This window comes from Triticum urartu, chromosome 7A (assembly GCF_056163025.1).
Source record: "Triticum urartu cultivar PI428250 chromosome 7A, HENAU_Tu73, whole genome shotgun sequence".
NCBI classification, from domain to species: domain Eukaryota; kingdom Viridiplantae; phylum Streptophyta; class Magnoliopsida; order Poales; family Poaceae; genus Triticum; species Triticum urartu.
The window spans coordinates 700482856-700498617 of record NC_141879.1 but is presented as its reverse complement, the minus strand read 5'-3'; the positions used below and the strand labels follow the sequence as shown (position 1 = coordinate 700498617).

The following is a 15762-nucleotide window of genomic DNA, read 5'->3' as shown; positions in this document are numbered from 1 at the left end:
CTGGTGTTCTCTAAAAGTTGATTTCTGCCTACAGTATGTTAATTCCTTACTTTGTCTGGCCTGATACATAAGCTACTCATGAGCTCCTATACTATTTCCTTGATATGCTTCCATGATACTCCCCCGTCCCATAATATAAGAGTGTTTTTGACTTCACTACACGGAGGGAGTAATAAATGTTAGACTAATTGCTTAGGTTATGCAACTGCTAATTGGATCTTATCTAATACACATGAACACTACTTGATTTGATGTGAAAAATAGTGGATAATATTGTGTTTATACCTCCGTTTGGAGAGGCCATCTTGGTGGAGGAAATGGAGTCCGATGACAAACTGCAGCAGCGTAGTAGATCACTCCGGCACCTCGCCGCAGCGTAGTAGATCACTCCGGTACCTTGCCGGAGCAAGGACAGGCCTTCACGTCAATGTCGAGCGCACTCCCGATTGGATTTGGAGTGAATTTCGGAGGGCACTGTTATCCTAAGCGATACGACGATCAAATAGATGCAGGGATGCCCTCCTTTATGTATAGCGCTGTATATGACATGGGACCTAACCATATTAGTAATTAGCCCCACAATCTGGAACATGAAATTAAGTAATTCACAGAAGAGGGTTCGACCATACAAAAATAAATCTGGAACATGAACATGTAGTTGTTTGGTCAAAGTGCGATGAGCATTGTTGTATGTCAGAAGAGCAATCATGAAAATCAGCGTAAATATGCTCAAAGGTTATTTCGATCGGCACTCACTTGCTAGAGCCGCCGCTCCATGTGCTCCCTAGCCAGATAACCACCACCACATTTGGGGTCGTGAGGGGTAAGAGGGTGCTTGGATACGTTTTAATCCCATGACTAAAAATAGTGGTACTAAAACTTGCTAGCCTCACCCATGTTTGGATCCAAATACTAAAGAGACTAAAATCAAGTTAATGAGTATTTATTATCCTCCAAACCCTCCAATCCAGAACTCGCATGTGTTAAAGAAGAGGAGTTAAATGAGGAGGGGGATGACTAATTCACATTTTAGTAGGGGTACCCTTGACTAAAAAATTTTAGAGGGTGCTTGGATACGTTTGTCTCATGACTAAAAGTAGTGGGACTAAAACTTGCTAGCCTCACCCATGTTTGGATCCAAATACTAAAGAGACTAAAATCAAGTTAATGAGCATTTATTATCCTTCAAACCCTCCAATCCAGAACTCGCCTATGTTAAAGGAGAGGAGTTAAATGAAGAGAAAGAGGACTACTCCATATTTTAGTAGGGGTATCCCTGACTAAAACATTTTAGTCTCAAGACTAGTTTTAGCCCCTCTTTAGTCAAGGGTGCTTGGAACTTTAGCATCTTAAAAAAATTATTTTTAATCAGACTAAAATAAGTTTATTGGATCCAAACACCCTCTAAGTAACCCACCAGCGCTGCTCCCTAGCTTGACTGTAACTAACACACCTAGTCCCGAACGTACTGTGTTTGCTTGTATTTCATCAGTGTAATTAGCTCCTGACGTAGTTAGGGTAGTGGACGAACCTGCGTTTACGTGTTCTCTCTCTCTGTGTATACATACGGATTTGCTATTTTAGAGTCGACTGTTATTCAATTCGTCAACATTCGAATTTGCTATTTTAGAGTCGACTGTTATTCAATTCGCCAACATTCAAATCGTTGGCCGCCCGCTGTTGCATGGAGATTGGCGCTTGGCTGTCTGATTTCGGGCTTGTTTTTTTTCTGTCGGGTCCGTTTTTTTGTCCCAGCCTGTTACCGCTCCGCGCCCCTCCCCCTTTCATTTGAGCGAGGTAGATAGAGGAACAGGCGCTCGAGCAGTGGATGCGATTCCTTCCTGTTCATGTCGATTCCGTGATCCCCCACCTGTGGAGCTTGATTTCTCTCTCATTTCTCTTCAATTCTCGCCTCCCGCTGTTGGTTGGTCTCTCAATTTCTCTCTCGACTGCGTGATTTTTGTTCATTTCTCGGTGTGTAGCTTCCAAATCTGGGGTCAGTTGCTGATGTGATTTAGTTAGGGTTCGTGTTAGGTGTGTGTTGTGATCCCAGGCCATGTTGTTGTATATTCATGGTAGGTGTGCTTGTAGTTTTATGGTTCGTTCTGCTTCGCGCTGTCCGCCATCGTTCCTTGTCTGCTTCGTGGTGTCCGCCATTTTTGTTCCTCGTCTGCTCGTGGTAGGATCATGTGTGGTTAGTTTTGTGATTCAGATAGATGTATGGATCAATCATAGGTTTTGAGGCGGGAGTTTTTGTGGTTTGTGATTTGTGTTGGTAGGTGGTCTATTTGTTCGCTGGTAGATGGGTGTTTCCTCCTCTGGGCGTGTTGGTTCTACAGTTTCTAGATGTTTATAGATGTAGTTAGGTTCCTCCTTTGCCCTTTGCCGCACGCCCCCTTTGGCCTGTGAGTGCATAAATCCCTGTTACTGTAGGTTTAGTTGTTGTTAGGTTCTTCCTAGCTACCCAGAGTGTCAGTGCTCTGGTTTTTGATGTGTCATTCTGTGGTGTAGCCCTGTACTAGCCTTGGTGTGATTTTTATGTGCTTTTGCAATGTAATCCCTTTAAGCTTCTCATTCTTTTAATGCCCTGGGAACTGTGTATCTAACGCAGGTTTTATATATTTTGCTTCTGCTGACTGTTGTTATGTATCCCCATAGTTTCAGTGTCATATACACTAGAATTACTGAGTATTTTGTCTCAGACTTACTGTGTAATCCCCATAGTTCTAGTGTAATACACTATGCAAATTGCACTATATTTACTGTGCCCATAGTTTCAGTGTTTTTTCACTCTAGAATTACTAGTATTTACTGTGTATTTTGCCTGATTTTTACTGTGTAATTCATCATGTAGTTTCAGTGTAATTTACTATAGAATTACTGTGTAATTCACTATAGAATTTCTGTGTATATCGTCCTATAGTTTCAGTGTAATTCACTATAGAATTACTGTGTAATTCATGTCGTAGTTTTACTGTGTAATTCACTCTAGAATTACTGTGTAATTCATCCTGCAGTTTCAGTGTAAATCACTCTAGAATTACTGTGTCATGTTCACTCTATAATTATTGTGTAATTCGTCCTGTAGCTTCAGCATAATTCACTCTATAATTGCTGTGTAATTCGCCCAATAATTACTGTGTAATTCATCCTATAGTTTCTGTGTATTTGTCCCTTAGTTCGGTGTAATTTATGCGAGTTACTGTGTAATTTTAATGTTTCAGCTATGTAGTTCCTGACATTTTATATGGGCCCTGATTCCAGTGTAATTTCCCCTAGAATTATGGTGGTTTATATATGTATTTACAGTGTATTTTCTCACATTTTTGCAGTGTATTTATCTTGGTTTAGTTATGTAATTCCTGAATTTTGCCTTTTTTAATTTTTGTATTACTCTCTCATGCTAATTTTCATTGTAGTCTTTCTTCCCAATTTTTACACTGTACCCCTAGTTTTACCGTGTAACCGCCTTGCTTATCATATGTATTTACAATGTAATTTTTGCCTTAATTTCAGTGTAATATTCATGCTTTTAGCTCTGTAATTTATAGGTTTTAGTTTAATGGGTAAGCTTCGGAAAGTCTCTCACCAGGACGTTCCGTTAGTATCATCTTTCGAGAGTGCAGATTCTGTTCGTGAACCATTCGTGCCTAATGACTTTGCAGAAGATGGACCGTATCTGATGTATATGGTAGTTATTTCTGTCTTATTTTTTTAGTTATTTTTTTTCAGATTATGTTATCAGTTTTATTTATTTTGGCTGTGTTGTCTTTTTTTTTTCTTCAGGAATTTTCTGGTGATGAAGGATCCTTTGACAAAGCTCTTTTCAAGTTTTATGTTAATCAAGTTTGTTTCTTTTTTTTCTTTTTCTTGTGCTTGTTGATTATGTTGTTGGTTATAGGGATGTCATGTGTCCTAGGTCTAGGGATGTCATCCAGACTTATTGTTCTCGTCATGCTCCCAATCTGCAATTTTGGAAAAGAAATGTCAGTAATAGTACAACTAGCAGTTGTATTTTAACAGTGTAAATACAGTAGGTTTTTTCCAGTGTAAGTTGTTGCATTCTTACATTGATACATTGAAATTTCTATGGAGTAATTTATATGCAGTTTGCACTGTAATTCTTGGTCAATTGCAGTGCATTTTCTTAGCCAGTTTTAGTGTAATTTTTACAACTATCAATGTCACGGTGTCATTTATACAAACTATCATTTTGCATTGTAATTCTTGGTGTGCTATTGTTCTTTCCAGTCTCATTCAGGCACAATGTGTTCTTGAAGTGTAACTTATACAACTATCCAAGTTCTGTCTACTGCTAGTGATGAATTGTTTTTAGAATATTTAGTTTTTGTCTATTGTTTGTTTCTTAACATGTATCTAGTTTCTTTGACGCATTTATTTTGTAGACATTCCCTGTAAGAGATGTGACGCGGGCGAAGAATTCAAGTACTAGGCGTAGCAGTAGAATTTGTTCCTGACCCGTTAATTTTGCTGGGATTTCCCCAATTGTCTGGCTGCTGTTCTTCCTTCTTGCTCGTCTCCAGGTACACCTTCCTCTCCATGTTCACCCCTCTCTCCCATGGCTGCCTGCCTGATCTGGTTTTGATCCGCTCTTCGTTCTTCTCCCCCACCCTTCTTCCATGGCCGTCGGCCTCATTTGTGTCTTTCTTTGTGGTGTGTGTTAGGTGAGATCTCTACTGTTATGTAGGAGGGGTTGGAGATTTCCCAAGAAGCTTGCCTTTTCCGTAGGTAGCAAGTTGACGGCGATTGTTAGCTGTGGATCCAGGGAGTTTTGTGGCCAGTTTTTAGTGGTGGTCCGGCGAGGTTTTGTGGTGGTGCCGCTTTAGTTGAAACCGGGTCAGGGTTTTGCCCGACCCGTTTTCTCGAAATAAGAAAATATACGGTGGCCGGTGGGGGGTTTTGGGATAAATGGGTGTCATCTGTTCATTGGTTGGGAAATCTGAACGTTGTTGAATTCGAAAACATTCAAATGTTGATTGATAAATACATAAGTTCAGGCCTCTCGTGTTCTTCTTCTCCATAGCTCCATGGAGCGTGGCCATCACGGAATTGGGCGATAACCCATGCACTGTTGTGCGGTGACCCCCACGACCTCCCCAAAGGCGCCGAAGGCCACGGGGATATTGTTGTGGGTTAGGCGGTCAGCTCCACCGCCGGCTAGTAATAGCCATGTACAAGACGATGCAAGGAGCGGGCGCGTGGCGTCCTCTGTGATGCCGTGTACCCAGATTTGGCCATCTGTGGTGTCACGGCAGCCAGATATCGAGTTGGAGGTAGGGATGTAGGAAGGGAAACCATGACACAAGCAGCAGCCGCGGTGCGCTAAAAGATCGTGCCACCTCCTTTCATTTTCCCACGTGATGGCCCAGAGGCCACCGTGCTCGCCTTTGCTATCCCTCCTTCTCGCTTCCATGGCTTGCAGAAGGGACAGGAGAAACCCCTCATGTAGATCTAGATCGGATGGGCGTTGGGTTTGGAAGGAAAAAATGAATTGGGAATGGATCGAAATGTGTTTTTTTATATGATGGATCGGGAAGAATAGATGAAAAGAAATAGGAACGGAGCGAAAACAATCTTAGAAGAGAAAAACCCCAATCAAAGCTGGGGTTCGCTTAAAAAGATCGGTGGGGTTGTTCCTTTGTTGAAAAAATCAGTGTGAGGTGGAACAAAAACCAGTGGGAGGTGTAATGAACGAGCGACTGACCTACGTACTGCCCGTTTAGGAATAGAGATACGATTGAAATAACTTCCTACTATTAATTATTTGCATTTCAATTAAGTCCCTAACTAATTAATGGATCACATTAATGGCTCAATTTTACAATTGATTTGGCGTGAAAAAAATCCCTACTTAGATGTAGGTAATGGCTTGATTTTCAAATTGATTTTGGTGCTTCATTTCCAAATTATGTTTGTATTAATGACTGAGTACTGATGAAATCTGTTTGCATTAATGACTGAGTACCGATGAACTTTGTTTGCATTAATGATTGAGTACCGACGAAATTTGTTTGCATTAATGACCAAGAACTGATGAAATCTGTTTGTATTAATGACTGAGTACCGATGAACGACGTACGAACTCCCTCTATCTTTAGGAGTAGAGATCTCCTATTTATACGAGTCATATGTTGATTGCCAGCAAAATATAGTCGAACAAATATTTCTCATCGAGAACCAAAACTGGGTTCCTGCGTATTGATGTATGCGAGGATGGACAAGTACACGATGTGCATGCTTGCACTACTCGTATGTTCTGCTACTATTGCTCAATGTAAGCACACCGGCTGATATTTCTCTTTACAACTCTTCATGAATTTAGTCCACCGGTTATGAATGTGTTGTTCTTCTGCTTCTCTCTTTCGCAAAAGAAATAGTTATTTCGCTTTTCTAAGAAGTATGTACTATAGCTACCGAAGACTTACTTTTTTGTGTCTTGACTAATCTGTTGAGAATAATTGCATAACAATTATACGTTTGTTATTTACATAGGCGGTACCATGGCCAAGACTCATAGCGAGAAGATCAATCTACCTGCCGGGCTATGCAAGCGTTTCAGTCCTTGCACCACTGCAGTTATTTGCTTCTGCTGTCTTGTAGATGAGCACTGCTACACAGCTTTGGATGAATGCAAGACAGCGTGTAAAAAATCCTCTTCTTCAGAAGACAGTCAAGTGGCGACGACATCCCTTCCTCCTTTGCCTTCTCCTTTTCCATCATAGACATAATGTTCTGTATTGCGCAATAAGAGTTGATTAATATCAGCATAAGCTGGTGATAATATATTTCGATGAATATAATTATAATGGTTGTGACTAAAAGTAAAATTGGCATGTATAATATCGTTCTGTGTTCATACAGCCTCGTGTCCATACAGCGAAGATAAGGGACGATCTGTTTTACAAAAGAAAAATAACACCATCTCTTTTTTTGCGGGGAAAATGTACGATCTCAACAAGCAGGCCTAAGCAATTCTATATCTATACCTAATATTAAAAGGTGAGTAATCTGCGCCGACGCACCGGCCCAAAGTTTGGGCCGGTCGCACCCTAGCCGCATGATGCCATTTATTCTAGCCGTTCAATCTAGCGGGAAAAAAATGATTCGTCCCAGATCTTCTTCCTCCTCGCGCATCTCACGCTCGTGCAGATCCCCGCATCTCTGCCGTCTCGCGCAGCTCCCCTCCGGTGCCTTATCTCCCCTCCGGTGGCCTTCCTCGTCGCCGATCCGCACCCTCGCCGGCCGTCCTCGTCGTTGGTTCCCACCCTCGCCGGTCCTCCTTGTTGCTGCCTCGACCCATGCGACAGTTGCACCTGTGGTTGCAGCTCTCATCGGCTCCGGTTGTAGCTCCGCCGCTGCCCCTAGCCGTTGATGCTCGCTGAATGGAATTGCGTCGATGATCCCACCAGCCAATCACGCCATTGAACGGATGTAGCAAAAAACTTCCTGACAACGGTTGCAGCAAAAACGTCATCCCTGCCGTCGCAAGGTCGCAGCTCCTTGATGGATGAAAGCAAAAAAGTTCGCCCGTAGTAGCAACAACCAATTACGGTTGCAGCAAAAACTCCGTCGCCGCCGTCGCCAGGTCGCATCTTCTGCTTGATGGATGTAGCAAAACACTGTGCTGGTAGTAGCAAAACAAGACTACGGTTGCAGCACCATTTTTGTGTTGGAAGCATAGGATTGCACGAACAACGGCCACCAGTAAACGACAATGAATGAATGTAGCAAAAAACATCGCCGTGGTAGCTAAAAACAACAACGGTTGTAGCAAAAAAAAAAGAGTCGCCGCCGTCAAGGTCGTAGCCTCGCCATACTGGATGTATCAAAATCCCTCACCGGTAGTAGCAAAAATTAATGCCGGTTCCAACAAAAAATCTCAGCAAACGAAAGCTCAATTGTCTGTTGAAACAAAACAATTAGCCGGTTCCAGCAAATAAAAATGTCGCTTCCAGCAAACAAAAGATTCAGCAAAAACTCAGAGGGTTGGTTCCAACAAAAAAAATGCCGGTTGTAGCATCCCCTGCCATCGGATGTAGCATTTCTCGCGAATGATTGTAGCATCTCGCTGCCATTTGCAGCACAACATCCATGGCGGCGGCTGCCTCGTCATGCTTGTCGACCTCCCGCGTGGGGGTGTGGCAGCGGTGGGGGAAAAGAGAAGGCTCGCCGTGAGGTGGCTGGAGTGCAGCACCGGCACCCCCTTGTAGCATAACTCGTCGCCCCTCGTGCGTCACCGGCAGCTCGCGGAGTGGTTCGTTGCGGGAGAAAGAAAGAGAAAAGGCAATGGAGAAAGAGTGGATGCTACGGGAGGGAGAAGAAAGATGAAAGAGATAAGGTATGGTGGGAGACGAAAGAGATAAGGTGTGGTGTGGAGTGGGCCACGTGATCCCCAGCCACTTGACGCGTTTGGGCAGGACGAGTGGCGCATGGGCCCGCGAGCTGCAGTGCGTGCCGAGGCGTCCGACGGAACGGTTCGGCCGGCGCGCCGTTTATAAACGTTCCCATATTAAAAGGTGGATTGTTTCTCCACTTTTTTCATTTATGGTAGGACTCGGCTGATTTTTCGTTCGTCATGGGTCTTTAATGTTTTTTCGATCCTGAGGTAAAAGACATATTGATAGGCCTGCTCAAAATACCCGTACACGGCTCCATCGACCAACTAAAAACTTGATGCTATGCTGAGATTCGAACGCAACACCTGCCCTTCACTACATAATGTTCTACCCACTAAGCTAGCTTCATGGAGTAACTTGATCCATACTTGCGATATAAAATAAATGATATAAGAAAAACTTGATCCATACGTGCACAACTAGCACAAAACTCTCCATACACGATTCCCTTGGGCTGCTTCTAGTGTTTGTAAGCTAACTTGCTTTAGGACTCAATCCGGCGTGATTGCACTTCAGACTCAGATGCGACGACCGACACAGGGGACACCACCGGCACAAGTCCGCCCCTAGCTACCTCGATAGCCTTTCGGCGCTGCGTTGCTCGGACCCGCCTTCGGGCATGTATCTCTTTTATTTGCTACTGTACTTAGTATCAGACTTGCAACATTTGTAAGTGCCTTATTTTAAGGCCGGGCAAGCGCCTCCTTTCTATAAAAACAGCAAAAAGAGACAATCAAACTCACAAGCTCCCTCTCAACATAAGTACTCACGACTCTCCTTGAAGAACACCATCTGACTTGTGAAAGTCACTTCAACATCAGCTTTGTCCGGTGATCACGCGCATCCAATCTGCTGATCTGCTTGGTCTGCACTAAAACCTCCAGAAAGTACTATTTACATCAAAGCAAATATATTGACTAACTAATTATTTATCAGATTGATGCAATTTTCACTCAATGAATCGGTGTACTTCAATGACACATGCACCGTGCATGATTTTCAGAAAGGTAAAGGTTTTTTTTTCACAAAATTACCAGGCGAGCGGGTGGGCCATGACCAACAGCGCCAATTGTCAACTCTTAATTGGCTGTGGATTAAATCAGCCCCCGCTTTGCAAGTTTAGGGGTGGTGGAATCACCTTTTGCAAGTTTCTGTACTAAACCATCACCCACCTCGCAAGTTTGCGGGTTCTACCGCTCTTGCTTAAAAAAAATGTCCCAGCAATCAGAAAGTTTCTGTGCAGGCATCACTCCATGACCCACGCAAGCATTCATTCGTAAAACGAACTCGACTGCTAGATGTGATGTATTGGTCTCTGGTTTACCTTGCATCGCCATTAGTTACACAGGAAGGAATGACGACACCCGCAGGTGTCACCGCATTAAAGCCGGAAGAACCGGCAAAGATTGCTCCTGTACTTCAAACCCCACTGCCCAACCGGGCCGGAGCCAACTGGCCAACCCGCCGCCCACCAGTATGTGCCACCGTGGTCTAGGCGCCACCCACGCCACCTCACTGCGATCACCACCACGAGCCCAAGTGGACGAAGAAAGAAGCACCAGGCGATAGGAGCAGCAACACCGAAGCCGCGCGGGAGGGAACCACCTCCACCGTCGGTGTACGGGAGGCCCATGCCTCCGACACCGTCGCAGTCACCGTCCAGACGCGGCAGCAGGGCATACCAGGCCACCCCGGCCCGGCCAGGCCCAAAACAGGCCTGCAAAGCCCCACCGGCCACGTTGCAGTAGGTTGATGCCAACCACTAGCACCCACTCACCCACCGCCACTCCCCCGCCTCCCAGAAGCCACAACTTCGACCCTCCCTACCGCCGGCCCACCCAGACCTAGATATGGCCCAGATCTGGGTTGAGCGGGCGTCGCCAAATCGCGCCGCCGCGCCACCCTGCTGCCAACGGCAGCGCCGCCGCCCAGCAAATTGCCCGCCAACAGGACGAAGGGCCCGCCGCCTAGGAGCACCCTGCAGCGCCGGTGCCGCCCCGCGTCAGCGTGACACCGAGAGGGGAAAGGCCAGAGGCCGCCGCCCGGGCCAGGCTCGGTGCCGGACGCCAATGACGGCGGTGGGGAGGGAGGAAAGAAGGAGGTTCGGGGAGGAGGCACCAGGGGCGCGGCCGGTCGCTCGCGGGGGCGACGCGGTCACACGAGAGAGGTCCTTACCCAAATATAAGACATTTTGACAGGTTACTTTAGATTACCAAAACATCTTATATTTTTATATAGAGATAGTATTATGTTAAAGAGGTAGTACTATACTAGAAATGATACCCCGCGTTGTTCGTGGGAATTTGTAGCTGGGTAGTTTAGTGATTACAGGTGAATTTGGCGAACAGGAGAACCTCATGTACGTGTATACCACTGCTGATCAAGCAAGTTGAGAAAATTGACTACACCACATCCTCGTGACATCACAACATCTAGATGCTCGCACCGCCACTGCCGTTGTTGCATATGAATGAACGCAACATTGAACATTTGAGCTTGTTACAGTTCGCTGGGCTTTTGTGGAGGAGACCAGATGACTATTTCGAGCAGCATCCGACAGTTGCCAAGGCAGACGATCTAATCAACCTATCGCCCTGCACACGCGTAGGACTCCCCTATTTATATCTTTTTTTAAAAAGGAAGATGACCCCCGGCCTTTGCATTTGGACGATGCATACGGTCACTTTATTAATTATTCTCATGTGACGTTACAAAGTCATACAACCATAAGATTAAAGCCACCGTCTAAGCAACAAACTATCGTTACACCTATCCAGTTGATGAAGGGGCGCATATAGCCTGGGCCTAATACCAAACAGACATCACAGCCAAGCCTAACATCTAAGACCCGAGACCCCAACCTAGTCACTTGCCGGGTCTGGGACACACACTGGTCCGGCGTGCTCTCAGAGGCCGCCGCCGCCAACTGCCACCGCTCCATCTTCAGAACTGTACTGATGCATCAACCTTACTCGGTCCAGCTATCGTCGACGCCACCACGGCGCCCAACGGCACCTCCTTCCTGCGCGCAAACAGCTGAACACGTCGCACTCGCCACTGATACACGTCAACGCCATGCTGCCAAGTACCACCAGCCGACACAGCTTGAAGCCCTTGGAGGATCTGTCGTGCGTAGCACCTGCCGATCAGGCATGACCAAGCGTAGCACCTGTCGGTCAGGCATGACTTGACATCTCTACCGAAGCTCCGTGCAAGACGAAGCCGCTCCACCTCCTCCCTCTGACTTCCAGCGCTGCTCCACAAAACGATGCTGCCAAGAGAGAAACGACACCGCAGTGCTGCCATCGTCTGGTCTGGAACACCAGATCCTAGGGTTTCCCCCGGAGCAATACGAGTGGGTCGACGGTAGTCACATGACGATGCATTCATCAAGGTAACGACGTGGAACGCCGCCATCGCCCGCCGCCGGCTCGGTTTTCACCGGCAACTACGTCTCCTCAACTCGCAGCTGGTGCCAGATAACGGATCCCGAGATCCGAACACCCAGCCTCAAGCCGACCACCTCTGACGAAAGAGATGACCACCACTGCCGGCTGCACCGGTCAGAACAAATATGATCGAAGGTGCCGCCGACGAGACCATCAGGCCCTCCACACCGCCGTCGCCGATCTGAAGGCAGCATGCACGCCACCGCAGCCAAGCCGGCCGCCAACCGCAGCCAAGCCGCCGCCCGAAGGGCCATCCGCAGCGCCCGCAGCCCTGGCCTCCGCCACACCAATCCGTCGCCGTCCGAGGACGGGCCGGCCTCCCGCCGCCTGCAGCCATCCGCCGCGCCGCGGATCCCAGATCGGTCGCGCCACCACATGCCTTGGGGTCCGCCTCACCCCGGAGACGCGCGAGAAAGGAGATCCCCCGCCACCGCCGTCGGCCCCCGGGCTTAGCCCGGCGGCGTCTTCCGGTGGCGGCGGAGGGAGAGGAGGAGGGAGTTTGCGGCGCCGGCGGCTAGGTTTCTGGCCGCCCGAGTCACCCTAGGGGAACGCGGCCCGAGTCTCCCTATTTATATCTTACCATATACCACATAATAAATGGTACAATCACGATAGGTGGGAGTACATCACCTAAATGGAAGTACCATAATAGGGCTGCGTTCTAAGAGTGCTAAGCTATATCAAAAACATTGAACAATTATAATAGGGCTGCGTTCAGGGAATTCCAAGACACAACAATCAATTTAAAGTCAATGTTTTGTAAAGAAAACGGATGGGGAATGTGCGTTTTCACCTCTCAACCTTTACTTGATAAATCTAAAATGTTGAGAAATACTCCCTCCGTATTTGTCTAGATACAGATGTATCTAACACTAAAACATGATTAGATACATCCATATTTAGACAAATCTAAGACAAGAATTTTGGGATGGAGGGAGTAAGAAATTTGGAGCTTTTGTGAGATTTCGAGAGATAGAGGGCGAGTGTGTTGAGTATGATGGGAAAAAAATCTTTTACAATAAAAGCACAAACAATTTTCAATTTTGCGATCTTTTGTACCAGGTTGAGTGTTTTATACGAGGCTGACCAGTGTCGTGCAGGTCGAAGGGGATTGTCTGAGCCTGCCATTAGCGGTGAGAATCACCTCATTTCCATTGGTGAACTGACGGTGTATGTTTCTCCCGTGTCTCAGCATATTGTGCCTTTTAGTTATCCGAACTTGATGTTACATCATTACGAACTCAAAGTTTAGCTTATAAGCTCTTATGTTTATTATTGTACCAATGTTTTCTTTCAAATGCTTTGTCGTAATTCAGATCTTGGATGCTACCGAACATATCTTGGATTTAGTATTTGTTAGTTTTTGTTGTAATACTGATCGGATGGTCGACAACTTTCTATATGGGCATGATAAATGTTCTTTAATCTTTTGTACTGGCCGTGTTGTTTGAGTGGTAAATTATTCTTCAAGTTCGTAAAAACATATTTATATATTCTGTATCCATTGCAATGCATGGTTCTTACCTACATATTAAATCTACATGCAATTGATGTCATGTTCGATCACAAAATTAAAGATTTGAATCAGTGTTTATTCAATGCATTATCTTGTATTCTTCAGTATTAAGGCGCTGTTTTAAGTCAATTTATTGGGCTGGGGACATGAAAATAATTTCTCTCTCAGGGCGTAATATCTTTTTTTTTTTTGCAAGGACTCAGGGTGCAATCTCAACCATATGAAAGGATGTCACTCGGCATACGTGAGGAATTGTACTACTCATATGGTGCCACACGGGTGGGTTGATGTGTTAAAATGGAGAACGTGAACGTGCGTGGTGCTTGAGCCATGGTTAGTTAGAGAGTGCAATTTTTATAAACGCACGAGCATGTGTGCCAATATTAAAAAAATTCTATTATGTATTTTCCAGTTTTTTCACAACTTTTTACTATAAAAGTACTTCCTCCGTCCATAATATAGGATGTTGTTTGCAAACTAAAACAGCTTGCAAAAACGTATTATAGTATTGGACGGAGCAGTATAGTATATAAACCAGAAACAGGTATATCAGATTCTGAGGGGGAACAAGGTATCTACTTATCTGGTTTGCAATATGTACCCTGTCTTTTGCAAAAAAATAAAAGAGTACCCGGTCAATTGTTGAGTGCTGAAATTGTAGAACACATTTTTTACATAACGTGAAAGCTTCTTCTTTTTTCCAGAAGGAAGGAATAGTACGCTTGCGGCAACGGAGCGGTGTCCCCTCTCTCCGTATCGTCGAGTTTTTGTCTGTACCGAAACGTGCGAGCAATGGCAACGTGAGAAACAACGGCGAGCCTGCCCAAGCGTGCCGCTCCTTCCGGCGAGCCCGAACCAACCGCAACCGCCTCCTCCTCCCTATAAATTCCACGCGCCACCACGCGGCAGCCTCATCCATTCCAGCCATCAACCATTCCAGCTCCACCACGCGGTCAGCACAACAAACGCATCCAGAATTCCAGATCCGAGCTCCCAGAGCCACACCCATGGCGGTTGCCGCCGGAGGAGGAGTGGTGCTGAGCCTGCGCGTGCCGTCGTCTTCGGCGTGGCCGGCGGTGGGGCGGCGGCGTAGGGCGTCGCCGTCAGCGGCGGTGAGGTGCGGGGCGACGCGGGAAAAGAGGCCGGCGGCGGCCCCGGGCGTGGGTCTGGAGGAGGACCACTACCGGACGCTGCGGCTGGCGCCGGGCGCCACCAGGGGCGAGGCCAAGAAGGCCTTCCACCGCCTCGCACTGCAGTACCACCCGGACGTCGTGCGCCAAGAAAACAGCGACACCGTGGGCTTCGAGCGGATCAACGCGGCATACCAGAGGGTGATGAGCAACATGCAGGAGGCGGAGGGAGGCTCGAGTACTGGCGCCGCCGCTACAGCCTCGCCGACGAGGACCTCGACCGCTACCGCCAATACCTCAACGAGGAGGACGAGGACGACTGGTTCGCCGACCTCTGAAACGGCGCCTACACGATTCTTGTCTCATGGCAGAGGCAGCAGCACTGTAATTAACTAGATAAGTACCCGCGCGTTGCTGCGGAAATTCACAGTAGGATCAATGTTCATATCCCCTAAAAAAAGGATCAATGTTCAGATAGTGAATAAGAGTAGTTCGACTCGCAAAATGAGAGATGAAAAATAAAACATGGCTAAGTAGTTACATATGATTCAGAATAATGATTTCAGGGAAGGGAGTAATCTTACTTCGGAAGAAATTTGTTAGGCAGTCGAGGCATTTGGTGAAGCATCTAACAGGCAATCTACCAAGCTTGGATAACAAAAGAATATACAACAGAACGCAGTAGTTGCTATGTACGGTACACCCCCCTAGTTAGATAATTAATTAGGGGCTAGTTAATCACTCAAAAAAGTTGGGGCTGGTTAATAGTACATGGAGATCAACCCCAAAATAATCGCTGGGCTTCTCCCCAAAAGAGAAATCCCCGTACGTCCAAGTAGTTGTTGCTGTGGCCTGGTAGGCTTACTACCTCCGCCGCCCATGCCTGCGCTGGCCTCCCCAGCGCACCCATGCATGCACTCGTCCACGCCTGTTCGCACAAAAGAGAGAACCCCTATAGTTGACACTTGACAGTCAGAGAAGAAATCATAAGCACGTATGATGAAATCCCGCCCTATTTCAATTAGGAACCTTCTCGTTATGAGCTCTGATGCGAGCAAAGAAAATATACTGTCTAAAATAGTCTATCTTTAACGAACAGGCACTCCTGCTTGCCATGAATTTTATGTAGAAGAGAGGGGACATGTCAGTACTGAGAGATCACAGGGAGAGGGAGGCAGTGCTGCCGTGGGCCTTCTGCTCTCGGGTCACCCCTTGGAATATTAGATGGAGACGTGTTAGTTCAAGTGCTC

The 15762-nt window shown here is 46.5% G+C and overlaps 1 long non-coding RNA gene and 1 pseudogene across 1 annotated transcript; both read left to right on the top strand.

The window, feature by feature from the left end:
- Nucleotides 1-6139: 6139 nt before the first annotated feature.
- Nucleotides 6140-6827, top strand: LOC147961767 (uncharacterized). The gene is made up of 2 exons (XR_015612404.1): nt 6140-6295; nt 6514-6827. It is a non-coding gene; the product is annotated as an uncharacterized LOC147961767 (long non-coding RNA).
- A 7452-nt stretch (nt 6828-14279) lies between these two features.
- Nucleotides 14280-15017, top strand: LOC125522198 (uncharacterized; annotated as a pseudogene).
- The last annotated feature ends 745 nt before the right edge of the window (nt 15018-15762 follow it).